The 14308-nt window shown below is 42.6% G+C and overlaps 1 protein-coding gene and 2 long non-coding RNA genes across 3 annotated transcripts in view; 1 reads left to right on the forward strand and 2 right to left on the reverse strand.

The window, feature by feature from the left end:
- LOC129154110 (zinc finger protein OZF-like) overlaps nucleotides 1–500 on the reverse strand; it is a 35926-nt gene extending 35426 nt beyond the window's left edge. The window contains exon 1 of the mRNA XM_054733953.2: nucleotides 451–500. The gene's annotated coding sequence lies outside the window, so the exon portion shown is untranslated. The remainder of the gene's footprint in view (nucleotides 1–450) is intronic.
- Nucleotides 501–6796: 6296 nt separating this feature from the next.
- Nucleotides 6797–9609, forward strand: LOC107390665 (uncharacterized). The gene is made up of 4 exons (XR_011519192.1): nucleotides 6797–6828; nucleotides 7478–7650; nucleotides 7736–7850; nucleotides 9096–9609. It is a non-coding gene; the product is annotated as an uncharacterized lncRNA (long non-coding RNA).
- Nucleotides 9610–10035: 426 nt separating this feature from the next.
- On the reverse strand, nucleotides 10036–14277 carry LOC139066264 (uncharacterized). Its single transcript, XR_011519196.1, has 2 exons — nucleotides 11673–14277; nucleotides 10036–10951 (listed from the first exon to the last, which is right to left on the reverse strand). It is a non-coding gene; the product is annotated as an uncharacterized lncRNA (long non-coding RNA).
- Nucleotides 14278–14308: the final 31 nt, after the last annotated feature.

Here is a 14308-nt window from a genome sequence, read left to right on the forward strand (position 1 = left end):
TACACACACACACAGCCACACCGCCGCCCCACTCAGGGAGGAAAACACGTGAGGAACAGAAACCTCACTCGACACGCGGTACACCCCCTTAACCACAGCCCCCGAACGCGACTCACACACATCCACTCCCACCCCCATAAACGTTTCAAGCCGCAGCGCTTTGAGGCACTGGGCCTCGTCCGACAAACCACCACCAACATACCAGGAAACCCGACAGTAGCATCTAGCACCTCCCCAATCACCGTACTGAGCTCCCTGGACACCGCGAACGAGGCCCACTCAGAGCGAAGTTGAGCTGTCGTCTTACCGGGCCCGTTCAGGCCGTCGGCCCGCCGACCACCCAACCGACCCGGTACCACCCAGTCAGCCACTCTCTGTTCCACCTACTCCTGTCTAAAATGGTTTTATGTTACCAACACACACATATGCGACACGGCTACACACACTCACCTCTCCCGCGCGCAGCTCAGCACGAACTAAGGCAAACGGGGCCAATACGGAAATGACATCCAGTAGAGTAAGAAAATAAAAGCTTTCCCACCAAAATAAAATGCTGTTCGTATATCAGGAAAATAAATGCACACAGAAAGTAAGAACGGGTTTTGGACGGAATATAAAATTGCTTCTCTTTTACACACCTGTTACATTCACCCCTCCTAAGTTACACCAAAATCTAAGCCAACCCCACAAATCAAGTAATGGGAAATTGGGAAATTACCAAAAGACAGGCACAAAGCTGCTATAACCACAAACTTTAGCTAGAAAGCCACCAGCGAAGCAGATTCAGAATGGACGAGAGGTTGATCAGACCTCTGTCCTTCTCAGATAAATATGATGCCATTTACACCATACATGTCTCTGCCACTACCCATGTGTCCAAGTCTAAACAACAAAAAAGTTAGAACCAAGTTAGAGATGAGTGACATTTTTAACTCACAGAGTGTGCTGAGATAGTGAAATCATGAGGACTTTAAACAATGGATTCAATGAGTTGGTTCACTCTTTTACCGACCCTGCCCACCACGGTCCTTTCAACCTCTTCAGTATGCTGGTGAAGGTTCTCGGTCATCCAGGTCAGGGTAATCCAAAGGGTTCAAATGAAGGCAACTGGACTTCATGGGTTTCTTGAAGACGTTTCACTTCTCATCCACGGAGCTTAGTCAATTCTAACTGGAATATGGGAGAGTCAAGCTTATAAACTGTATTGTTATAAACAGTATGCTAACAACTGCAATGGTGGCGCAGTTGTTAGCACTGTTGCCTCACAGCAAGAAGGTTGCAGGTTCGAAACTCGGCTGTGGTCTTTCTGCGTGGAGTTGCATGTTCTCCCCATGCATGCGTGGGTTTCCTCCGGGTACTCCGGTTTTCCCTACAGATCACAACATGCCCTACAAGTTAAAAATTGTACGTCGCTTTGGATAAAAGCGTCTGCCAAATAAATAAACATAAACATAAACATAAACTGTATTGGTAGCCGGACTCCGACCCGTGTTTAAAATGTGCTTCCCCAACCGCTCCGCACGGCGTTCAGCACTCATAACAAGTGGATGCCCTGCGCTTTGCTCATAAAACAGAAGACCTGCAGGCAGCCTCTGTGAGATTAAACATCTTGATACTGGAGCTACTACAGTTGTAAACATGTGCTCCATCCCTGTGTGTGTGTGTGTGTGTTCAATGTAGTTCAATTGAGAAGGGGGTAAGGGGGGTGCGGTCTATAACTGCCTCAGTGCCGCTCTCTCGGTCCGTCAGGCGATTCCTCTTTCAGAAGCGTTTTTCTAACAGGAAGTGTGGATGAAATATGTCTCCACCATCGACAGACATACTGGACAATTCATGTCCATAGGCTCCAATTATACGTTTTTGTGCCAAAATGGGAGGTTCCCACCACCGCTATTTTGACCGTGTCACAGGTTCCGTCAAGCCCAGACAATTCCGAAAAAGGGAAAAGAGGTGGAGACGAGAGCTGTAGGCTGGGATCAAATGACGGCACCTGTCGAACTGAAGCAATGTAGCTACAAGCTAACCCAAAGCTAACGCGGAGGTGGGAGCTAAGCTAACGGAGGTAGCTACCTAGCTACAACTGGAGCTAACGGTGCACAACACCGGAGCTTCTGAGACACAGATGCGCCATACTGCCGCTGGGGACAACCGGGTGGAAAACATTGGTTTCCATCCGAGAGATCCACAAGTTGGCAGCCCGCGCAGCAGACAGGCGTCGCTGCGATCCGAGATGCACCGAGCTGCCGCTGAGGGGATGGGACCATACCGATAGTCGGAACCCAGCTCCACCAACATGTCATATTTCAACTCATTTTCAAAAATGCAGCATTATGTTAAATGCACTGGGTTTTACCCTATTACATTTAAATGTCATGGTTAAACAGTACATGTTAAAATCTAAGCTCAGCTCGGCAGTGACCTAAAATACATAAATATAATTTTACTTACCAAAACAAATGAAGTGGAGACTCCTTAAACGCTCTGTTAGTGCAATTAATACCACAGCAAGTCATTTTGTCCAACAATTACACAAATAATATCCAAAAAAGAATACACAAACAGCACAGCTAATGGTCTAAGTTGAGAGACTGAAAATGGCGGAACAGTTTTCAGGCGAGGCTGAGGCCTTCCCCCGGAGCTAGCTCTGCAGTTACGTGGGTCTGATGCTCATTAATTATTCAGAAAAGTCAATGAGGATTTGCTCGTTTCTGACACCAGCCCCTAGCGGACGAGGATGGAATTGCAATTTTTGTCACTTCCTGTTTTGCTTCATATCCAGACCCGAATTATGGGGGCTTGGTCTCCACCCATGCCTCGACTCTCACATTAAGCTATATGCTGTTTCCGTTAACAACAAACCATACTACTTTACTGTTCAAAAGTAGCAGCGTGCGTTAACATTAAGCTAGTTTTCACAGGTCTGATCTATAAATGCCTTCTTCCTAAGGTTCCTTTCTTCCACCTTTTCTCTCCCTGTAGTTTTCTTTTACTCGTGAGAGCAGCGCACCGCACAGAAGCCGGCTCCTTCGTACACGGGGGGGAAAAACAACAGTTCTGGTTTTTCAAAGTAAAGTACATTTTAGAGTTTTGTTATATTTAATTCAATCTAAACTGTGATTAGGGTTATTATACATGCACATATATAGACTATATATGTCTCGTTTTTACATTGTTTTAATGTATATCCAAAAAATTAATTCTGACGGTACGTTGTTTTAATTTATTTATTTTTATCCTTCTGAAGGTGTGGTGGCTTTTATTTTGTCGCCACAGCAAAATACACATAACGGAAACCCTGCATGATGTATTCCCCCGAAAATGATCCTTGTCCCTTATTGTGTATTTGTACTGACCTACTGTAGATGTGATGATAGGCCCACTACGCCTGGAAGATACTTTTGGAGATCTCTTCTCTGTATTTTCAGTTGCTACTGTAGCGTACCCAAAGGTCAAGTTTACATCAAAAATGACCAGAAATTAACTTTTAATTTGCTGTCTGGCAAGAAAGCATTGCACAAGACCTTGTTACCGAACAAGGAAGCCATAATATCTCTGCTCAAGGTCTCCTGCAGAAGACAAGACCTCCTCACTCTGAATAAAGTTCATCTTGCCTTAATCATAAATGACTTTTCATAATGTGATAATTGCAGATGTGTCATAATCATCTCTTGTTAAATCCCACAGTGTTTGAATAATGTGTGCATTAATCAATACCAGTACCAGAGGTCCACACCATCGGCAGTGTCCATCTCAACCTCCTGACCCCCTGGATCGCTACACGGGTGCCTAGACCGGCACAAATTGCGTCGGATGGTGTTTATATTTAGCTTATCAAACCATACAGCCAATATGATTTTACAACCCAGACTCCACAATCTCTCTCAGACATTCAAGAAAGATTTTGCTAAAACATCTAGCTCACATTCCATCATTTCATCCATCATGTGTGATCTACACAACCGTCATTTCATTCATACTTTGTCAGGTACAATCATTTAGTTTAGGAAAACGGTATTAAAATCATTTCGATAACTATATTCTTGACTCTGTCTGAATTAATATGAAGTGTGTATGTTCCCTGCATAAGTCAAAGACCCTAAAGGAATATTAAATCAATCAGTCAAACACCAATCAGATTGATATTTCATATTTATAAGGAGCATCACAGCAGAGGAAGACAGAGTTAGTTCTCAGGCACCGAAGCAGCAGGAGTGAGGAAAATCAAACACCCACACAGCAGAACAGTCAGTAGCTATTCAAATCAGCAAACTGTAATCCCACTTAGCAAAATCTGCAGGCAGGGACCACGATGATAAGGAAGCCAGAGCCATGAGGAGAAACGGACCAGACCACAGCAATCCAGGAGACAGGAAACCCATAGGACGTCCAGAAGAACCAGAAAACACCCTCACAGATGGTGTCTGATAGAAAAGAACTAATTAAAAACACACAAGGACTATATGTACCCTATACACTCACCTAAGTATTATTAGGAACACCTGTTCAACCTCTCCTTAATGCAATTATCTAACCAACCAATCGCATGGCAGCTGCTTCAGTGCATTTAGGGGTGTGGTCCTGGGCAAGACCATCTCCTGAACTCCAGACTGAAGGTCAGAATGGGAAAGAAAGGTGATTTAAGCTCAGCAAAAAAAATTACTTACGCCAAGTAGGTTTGTGATCTATCAAACATGGAGTACGCACAGCTGCACGCAATCTCCGCTTCATAAATCAGAAACTATCAACAAATGTTCTCAGCTGCTTTTTAGTCACATCCCGCCCTCACCACGCCCACTTACTGCCATAAATAGTCGATGCTAAGTTCCTTGATGACCTCATGCATATACCAAGCCCCTACAATGCAGCTCAAAAATTGAGGCCAACCCGGAAGTACCAAAAATTGCAGTTCCACCCTCATCCACTAGGGGCTGGTGTCAGAAGCGAGCAAATCCTCATTGACTCCCATGTTAAAAATACCAATTTCACAGCAGAAATAAACATGTTTACAGCCTGGTACCAAAACATGTTTTTGGTTTAAATGATCTAGTTTACACTCATGACAACTCTGAGGGGGGTGAATTTTTTTCTCACTCTTCTGTTTAAGTGTATTAAAAGCCTAAAATTCTGTATAATTAATGAGCATCAGACCCACGTGACCACAGAGCTAGCTCCGTTGAAAGGCCTCAGTAGAGCCTCGGTCTGGCGTGGAAACTGTTCCAGGATTTTGAGTCTCTGTGTTTGTGTATTCTTTTTTGGATATTTTTTGTGCAATTGTTGGACAAAATGACTTGCTGTGGCATTAATTGCACTAACAGAGCGTCCAAGGAGTCTCCACTTCATTTTTTTCGGTAAGTAAAATTATATTTATGTATTTTAGGTCACTGCCGAGCTGAGCTTAGATTTTAACATGTACTGTTTAACCATGAAATTTAAATGTAATAGGGTAAACCCCAGTGCATTTAACATAATGCTGCATTTTGGAAAATGGGTTGAAATATAACATGTTGGTGGAGCTGGGTTCCCACTATCGGCTTGTGGAGCTCTCGGGAGACCGATGTTTTCCACCCTTATCCCCTCCCCGCATCTCTGTGATCGCGGCTTCTGTCTGCTGTGCGGCTGCCGGCTTTCAGCAGCTTTCGGGAGACCTCTGTGTTTCACCCGGTGTTGCCCAGCGGTCAGCCCAGCGTATCTCTAACTCAGAATTTCTGGTGTTGTGCACAGCTAACTCCGGTTGTAGCTAGGTTGCTACCTCCGTTAGCTTAGCTCCCGCCTCCATGTTAGCTTTGGGTTAGCTTCTAGCTAGTTCGACCGGGTGCCGTCAGTTGATCCCAGCCTTACAGCAACACCCTCAGCTCCACCTCTCTTCCCTTTTGTGGAATTGTCTGGGCTTGACGGAACCTGTGACATGGTCAAAATGGCGGTGGTGGCCACCTCCCATTTAGCCTCCTATTGGAGCCTATGGAAATTAATTGTCCAGTAAATATGTCGATGGCATATACATAAGCCGGCTTGTTGCAGCATTTCCATCACGACCGGAGATCAAGGATGCGCCATTTCACAAGCAGAAATTCAGGTACTTGTGGGTGAGGTGGAGAAATGAAAGGAAGTGCTTTTGAAAAACAAATAAGAGGAAATCCATGGAGTGGCACAGCATTGCTGAAGCCGTCAATACTGAGTTCTTCAGAGAGATCTATGGCGGATATAAAAAAAGATCCGATCAGGATTTGATCCCCAGACTCCCGGGTGAAAGTCACGCGCGCTAACCAGTCAGCCAAACGGAGATCTCCCCTGTACAAGTAGCCAGGGCGCATGATCAGTCGGGTCACAGTGACAGGACGCACACTGTCACAGACGCATGATGTTCTGTATGAAGGTCAATCTGTTTCAAAAAGCACAAACCTGTAGATCTGTTGCGTGTATTTGTACTACATGATGGGTGCTTGAAAACAGTGTGTGTGTGTGCGTGCAGTACAGTGTGAGGAGCTGTACACCAACACCCGTAAACCTGTAAAGCTAAATATGCACCTGTAAGAAACACTCACATGCATTTGAAATAAAATACAGTTGTGTGTGACATTTTCAACTACAAGTCTGTAAACACAAGTGTACACATCTGTTTCTGCACACGCTCAACTCTTTTATTACAGTTGCACAGCTTTCCTCTCACACATCTGATTTTTGAAAATATTTTCACGATTAATATGTGTCAAAATGCACAAGTTTGTAAATTTGTTGTCTGATTCCGTACAACACAATGTGGGCTTGAAGATTGGATGTGAGTGTGTGTACCGTAAAAGTCTGCAGTTCGCGATGGCTGAACGAGCTGGGGTAAGTACATTTCAAAGGACTTTCTAAACGTATTTTAGTCATTTCCTCGTCTTTTTATTTAAACAAGGTGACACACTAACATAACGTCATAAAATTTATACCATTATTAAGGCCTTATAAGATATTTGTACAAATATGTAGTCTAGCTAAAGTTTATATGAGCTGCTTTGCTAAGTTAGCAGAAACAAAAACGCCACTGCTAACACTGAAGTCTTGCATTAAGGCCACTGTGTTTGGGTATAATCCCAGGGGTGTTTCTCAATGTCAGGCTTTGAGGACACTGTCCTTCCTTGGTCAAAGAAAACAGTTAAATGGAGCTGACTTGCGTCACGTGACCAGGGCTCCCGTGATGGTCACATGACGTGCGGCAAAGTTATAATTATACTTATAAGTTGTATAATGAGCATTTTACTTTTTAAATTGCGTGTATATTGCTTGAATTACATGTATAAGGGAGTTACTAATTGCTGGCCATCAAAGCTGCAACGATTAGGCAGCACCAACTAACCAACTTCTGATTAAAAAAATAAACATTTTAGATATCAGCCTGATAGTTACAATTAGTTTTTTTAATCACCAGTAAAACAATAAAAAGTAATCATTTGAAACCTTTAACTCTTGTTTCCTTTTTCGGGGATCCTATTTTCAGGCACTGTTTAGACCAGCGGTACTCAGCTGACAGTCTGTGGGCCACGTCCAGCCCGCAGGTTCATTCTTTGTAGCCCTTGGTCCACCAGGACAGGGATGCACTGACATCTGGCCAGGTCAGATGTCTTATCTGTCGTATTCCGATGCCAGGAAAAGGCAGATTGCAATGCTGAGGTATTCATTTCTTAAAACTCAATAAATATGAGCATTTCCTAATTTCACTTTTTAATCATATGCTATTTTATTTTGTCACATTCAGATGGTTCTGGACCACATCACCTGGCCAGATGAAGAAGAGCTGGAGGATGACAGCGAATCTCCTCTTGCTGTGAAATGTTAGATCACAAGCTACTTGCGTAGATTTGTTGAGACAGGTATTTGGCTTTTTTCTGGTTACACTCAAACTACAGCTTTATTTATAAAGCGCTTTTCAAACAAAAAAATGAAACTCAAATAGCTTCAGAGGAAGAAAAAAAATGACCCACAGATTGAAAAGACCTGACATATCCCACAAAATTCATTGTCAATTGAAACCCCCTTCCCCGACCCAGTAACACGCATATACACACACACACATACCCACATGCACACACAACACATTAGAGAACATATGCAAACACTGGGCAGAACTCAGATGAGTCAGGAAACGCCATCAGGCGAGCCGTCTGATCCAACTCCAGTAGATCCACAGCAGCAGCCAGGGCACCGAGACAGGGCTCACAGAGGAGGGAGGACAAGGGCCCCCACCTACACCCAAGCACTACCTGGAGAGCACCCAGGCCACTGCCGCTGACCACTGGCCCTGAGGCAGAGGGCTCCCACTGAGGAAACGCTGTAAAGTATTAGAATAAGTAAAAGAATTAAATAAAAAGAGGTAATGTATGAATAAGTAGTGACCAATATAATTGTAGAAATAGTAAAACAATATCAAATCATAAATATATAACAAAACTTTCTTAAAATATAAGAAATTTAATCATAAATAATAAGCAGTTAAAAGCTAAGCTAAAAAAGTTCATTCTTCGGCCTGTTCTTAAAGTTTCTCTCTGGTCCTGAGGTCCTCAGGCAGCCTGCTCCAGAGGCAAGGGCCATTATATTGTGAGGACGCCTGACCATTGTTTGTCCTGACATTCGGGATCACAAGGCGATGGCTGCAAGAGGAGTGCAGAGGACGTGAGGGTTTGTATGGTAAAGTCAGTTCAGAAAGGCAAGAAGGGCCAAGACCATTAAGACACTTTAAAACCATTACAAAAACCTGAAAATCATTGGAATAAACCTTAAAGTCATAATAGGTTTAAACAGTTGTCTTTCACAAAATGTGTACAATCAAACTATTTTAGAAGCCTTAACCCTCCCACTGTCTTCATGGGTGACCCCACCAGGAAAGACCTCACCCCTGCCACATGGACCTCAAGGGATAAACCATCAACCCTGCTCAGTGGTCAACTTTCCTGGTGGGGTCACCCATGAAGACAGTGGGAGGGTTAAAATGAGTAAAGTGTTTTATATGACACAGCAGATAAGGTGGGTTTGCTACATTCTAAGTATCTTGTGTAAACATGGCACAGAAGATCTTTTATATCTCATTTGTCTTTGCCATTTTTTCTTTTCTTTTTCAGTGTCTGAAGAGCAAAGGAAGCAGCTCGTGAAGTTTGGGGTTGGATGGGAGAAACCCATGAAGGATATGAAAGTGGAAATAATGCAGGCAGACCATCCAACCTCATCTAGCTGCTTCCATATTCTATGTCTGCCCTGCCACTACACAACATTTGATGTTTCGCAATCATCTTGAAAGTTGCATAGCAACCAATGTTCATGGTTTTGGATTGATCTAAAGTTTAACGTCATGCTATTTGCCAGTGCTGTTCAGGTTATACCAAACAAATCTTTTTTTTATTTAACCATCAAGTTACAGCTGAAAGTTTCAGGAATATTGAGTTACAAGTAAGGCACAGCTGTGTTATATGATAAATGTTTTATTGTAATTTTACAAGTAGAGAAATCATTTTCAAGATTGCATTTTATACATATGCAACAAACAAAACGTTGCTGCATCCAGGGTCATGACAATAGAACAATATTTTTGTAGCTTAATGCTAAATGTTTTTTCCTGTCACTTGCTTAAGTTCAAGATGTTATTAATAAAAAATTTTTTAAAAACTTAAAAAATTTTATTGAATTCACAAATGATTGTAACCTATATTAACACGTTAGACTTGCAGGTTTTTAAATAAAAAAAAAACATCAAATTGCAACAAAACTTTCATTATTCTCACAAATTTGGGAATTTCAATATCCAAGAGAATAAGAAAGGGCAGTTAGATTTTTTGTACACACAAGATTACTATAATTTTAACTTAAGAAGGTTTAATTCTTTTAGTTTGCCATCGAAGAATATTAACATGCAAACATTTTTAAATGCTCATGAGTCATTTAATCTGTACTTTCAAGTTCAGATGTGGTAAGAGATAACGGAGATTAAAATAACGTGTTCAGTTAGATAATGGAGACTTATCAAGATCCTTCACAGACATTTTATACAAGTCATTGATAACAAGATGCAAAAAATGAAAGATTTTATTATAGCCAATGGTTTGCATGTAATGCCGTGTGGCTAAATAACTGTCAATCCCAAGATTGACCTCAGTGGATCCACAGCTGCACAGAGTCCAGAATATTCTCCTGGACTTAGCGGGCATTCAACTTCTGGAACTTGAACACTAGAGTTGTGTTCATTGTCGATGAGTCCACTGGATTCCCATTCAATCTGTGGAATGTAAAGCTCCTGCAATAAAATGATTGTGGGCTAGGCACAGAATACGTTCTTCTGACCACACACCGGAGATAGGACATTCAGGAAACCACGCCTGCAGTGTCTACTCTGCGCATAGAGGACCGAACACGCTCCCACTGAAGTCTATATCCTTGTGACTTCAGCAGACCTTTCATCATGGTGTCTTGAAAAGCGCAATATAAGTTCAATGCATTATTATTATTATCAATCTATACCCTGCATTTGGGTTTCTGGCATGGATCTGTGACACTAGAGAGTCTAGCTCATCGTGAGTCATGGTGCTGTAAGTTTGGCTCACACTTAAACCCCATTCTTTCACTCGCCTGTGTAATGTAACTCTAGATATCCCCAGCAGCTGTGCAATACACGTGACAGGTAAACCTAAAGAAATGAGGTGTTGTGTGTATTTCTCAGGAATAAGTAGTTTGGGACGACCAATGGCTCCTCTTTCGTGAGCAACAATAATTTGTGCTTTTTTATTTTGACTGCAGGTCTCTGATAAACTTGGGCAAGTGCATTTAAAATGCCCTGAGGGACGTCAAACTGGTTTGAGATAGCACCCAGAATAACCAGCTCCTGACAACATACAAATTCCAAAAAATCGAGATCTAGAGGAACTCGATCAAGCCAATTAGAGGAACGGTTGTAAAGTCTTTCAAGCAGATAGTTGAGCAGCAGTTCCTGAAAAACAAAAATGAAGGGTTAAAAGAGCCATCAAATGCAGATTTTAAATATCACATGTAATAATTATTATTATTAATAGGATCCCCGAGAAAGGAAACAAGAGTTAAAGGTTTCAAATGATTACTTTTTATTGTTTTACTGGTGATTAAAAAAACTAATTGTAACTATCAGGCTGATATCTAAAATGTTTATTTTTTTAATCAGAAGTTGGTTAGTTGGTGCTGCCTAATCGTTGCAGCTTTGATGGCCAGCAATTAGTAACTCCCTTATACATGTAATTCAAGCAATATACACGCAATTTAAAAAGTAAAATGCTCATTATACAACTTATAAGTATAATTATAACTTTGCCGCACGTCATGTGACCATCACGGGAGCCCTGGTCAAGTGATGCAAGTCAGCTCCATTTAACTGTTTTCTTTGACCAAGGAAGGACAGTGTCCTCAAAGCCTGACATTGAGAAACACCCCTGGGATTATACCCAAACACAGTGGCCTTAATGCAAGACTTCAGTGTTAGCAGTGACGTTTTTGTTTCTGCTAACTTAGCAAAGCAGCTCATATAAACTTTAGCTAGACTACATATTTGTACAAATATCTTATAAGGCCTTAATAATGGTATAAATAGCATGACGTTATGTTAGTGTGTCACCTTGTTTAAATAAAAAGACGAGGAAATGACTAAAATAAGTTTAGAAAGTCCTTTGAAATGTACTTACCCCAGCTCGTTCAGCCATCGCGAACTGCAGACGGCAGCGGACTGAAAGCCGAGGGAAAAAACGCAGCTCTCACTCTGATTGGTTGAGCCTGTTGTCCTGGAAACCAGAGCCGACCAATGACAACCCTCCCTCTGTGGCTCCTCCTTCCGCCCCCACCCTCGCCCTCATCCCCTGCTCCGCTCGCCTCTGCAGATACACACAGCTGCAATTTGCAACACACAACCTGCCAGAAGTGTTTCAAAAGTCAGACTCGCGAGAGGAGAGTTGTGCGCTTGTAAAACAACAACTGAGCATGCGCAGAAACGTATTTGAGAAGTTGTATTTACTGGGTCGCAGAAGAAAATTTTACATGTAAGTTTATTTTGTTTCACATACAATTTACTTTTTCTTACAAGTACCATTTATCTTCACAATTTCACACATGTTGATGTGCAGCTTCTCACGTTTTAATGCACAGACACTCACCTCAAAACTTCAAGCTCACCTTTTACGGTACACACACTCACATCCAATCTTCAAGCCCACATTGTGTTGTACGGAATCAGACAACAAATTTACAAACTTGTGCATTTTGACACATATTAATCGTGAAAATAGTTTCAAAAATCAGATGTGTGAGAGGAAAGCTGTGCAACTGTAATAAAAAAGTTGAGCGTGTGCAGAAACAGATCTGTACACTTGTGTTTACAGACTTGTAGTTGAAAATGTCACACACAACTGTATTTTATTTCAAATGCATGTGAGTGTTTCTTACAGGTGCATATTTAGCTTTACAGGTTTACGGGTGTTGGTGTACAGCTCCTCACACTGTACTGCACGCACACACACACACTGTTTTCAAGCACCCATCATGTAGTGCAAATACACACAACATATCTACAAGTTTGTGCTTTTTGAAACAGATTGACCTTCATAGTTCTGTCTCAATCTGTCCCCCTGCTGATGTTCTGCATTCCATATTCTGTGCTTCAGGCTGTGTGTGTGTGTGTGTGTGTGTGTGTGCGCGCGGTCTTGTTCTGTGTGAAAATGAAGCGGTACAAGTGATAATGCTGCAGGATTTCATAACTGTATCCTTCTCAGCAGCAGCACTGCAGGTGCTCTCCATGTCCAGCATGTGCGTAAGCCAGGTCCTTAGTCAACTTAAAGTTGTGCACATTTTCCCACAAGTTTTCTTTTATAAATCCCAAAGTTTACATGGAAAGTTTATAACTGTAATGGAATGTTTACTGTGTGAAGGTCCTTGAGACGACTCTTGTCATGATTTGGTGCTTTATAAATAAACTTGAATTGAATTGAATTAATGTTATTGTGAATGACCTGAACCAGGGGGAGCATGTAGAGCAGCGGTCCTCAATTATTGCTGGGTTTCACTCACGTGACTCACGTAACTAGCGTGACGTCACAACCGTGCAAAATTTGAGGTGGGACCATGGAGCTTTTGGCCACGCGAGTGGACGAACAGATTAGTCACCTTTTTATGGGGACAGTGAGAGAAAGCCAGCTGTTTGACAGAGTGGTGAAAACACTGGCTGAGCGGGGCATCAAGTGGGACAAAAAGCAAGTCACATCAAAGCTAAAGGGCCTGAAAAAGAAATTTCATCAGTCTGACGTGTCTTCCGTCTGACGCTGAATGTGCAAACCTGTATGTCACATGCATGGGGGGGGGGGGGGGGGGCACCCAGCGACCTCCCCTTATCCCATCTTGGTTTGAGAGGTGCCTGATGGCAGTTTATTCTAGCTTCAGCTTTGCTACCATAAATGCCAAAATCCTCCCCAGGGAGCCTTGACAAATCCCTTTTTGCAAATGCTATGGTCCTGTAAAAACAGTTTAAGAGTCCTTCCATAAGTTAAAGTTAAAGTCCCATTAGTTGTCACACACACTGATTTGTGTGCAAAATTTGTTCTCCGCATTTGACCCATCCCCTGGGGGAGCGGTGAGCTGCAGACACAGACGCGTTCGGGAACCATTTGGTGGTTTAACCCCCCAATCCAACCCCTTAATGCTGAGTGTCAAGCAGGGAGGCATTGGGTCCCATTTTTTCAAAGTCTTTGGTATGACCCGACTAGGAATCGAACCCTGATCTCCCAGTCTCAGGGCGGACCCTCTACCACTAGGTCACTGAGCCAGCTGAGCTGGCCACTGAGTTTTCCATAGACGCAAAACAAGTCCACCTGGTTGTCGCGACCTGGAGACGACTCGGGACTGACCTGGTCGTACTGCGGTTTCTCTACAAACTTCGGTACCGTGGGGTCCACGGACTCTCCGACATCTCGGATCCAAAAGAGTCTCCGACAACGGTACGTAGACACGACAAGATTGCCTCTGTGGAAGGACTCTTAGGGAGTCGGAGCTGGTTCAGCTTTATTCTGAAGGAACCGTATACAATGAAGGAACAAGTTGGCATCAGGTCAGACACAAATCTAACCGGTATGCACTGCACACCGATCACCGGTGATCTAATCTGTGCAGAACTGCCACATCTCGAACACGACCATTGCTGCGCCCAAAAGTAACAGGAAAAACGTCACAAGATGATTCGGTAGTGTTAAAAGTGTAAATAACATTTTAAAACCACACTTAAATGCAGACGACACACAGCACTTGTAGTCTTTATGATGTAGAAATAGTTTAGTTT

The sequence above is a fragment of the Nothobranchius furzeri genome, chromosome 2 (genome assembly GCF_043380555.1).
Source record: "Nothobranchius furzeri strain GRZ-AD chromosome 2, NfurGRZ-RIMD1, whole genome shotgun sequence".
In the NCBI taxonomy this organism is placed as follows: Eukaryota; Metazoa; Chordata; class Actinopteri; order Cyprinodontiformes; family Nothobranchiidae; genus Nothobranchius; species Nothobranchius furzeri.